The sequence below is a fragment of the Bison bison genome, unplaced genomic scaffold, assembly GCF_000754665.1.
Source record: "Bison bison bison isolate TAMUID 2011002044 unplaced genomic scaffold, Bison_UMD1.0 scf7180017864456, whole genome shotgun sequence".
Lineage (NCBI taxonomy): Eukaryota > Metazoa > Chordata > Mammalia > Artiodactyla > Bovidae > Bison > Bison bison.
This window is the reverse complement of record NW_011495018.1, coordinates 10,347,554-10,347,870: the sequence shown is the minus strand read 5'-3', so window position 1 is coordinate 10,347,870 and position 317 is coordinate 10,347,554.

Below are 317 nucleotides of genomic sequence, written 5' to 3'. Positions count from 1 at the left end.
GGGTGGGAATGCTGCATGGCCAGGCAGAGGGCACTTCCCACACTGAGCTTTCTTCCTTAAATGTAAAATCATAAAATGAGAAAATTGGACTAAATGATCTCTAAGGGGTGTTTAAACTCTCCTGTGTTTTAATATTATGAGAAAGCAATAAAGCCTCTGTCATTAAAAGATCTTAATGTCTAATGTGGCATCTTTTATTCATCAGACTGGCAAAGATTGAAATTCAAAACACATTGGGCTGATGAATGGATAACAAAACAGGTGCTCTTGGCTCACTGGAGGGTGAGTAAATTTACTCACCCTCCAGTGAGCCAAGA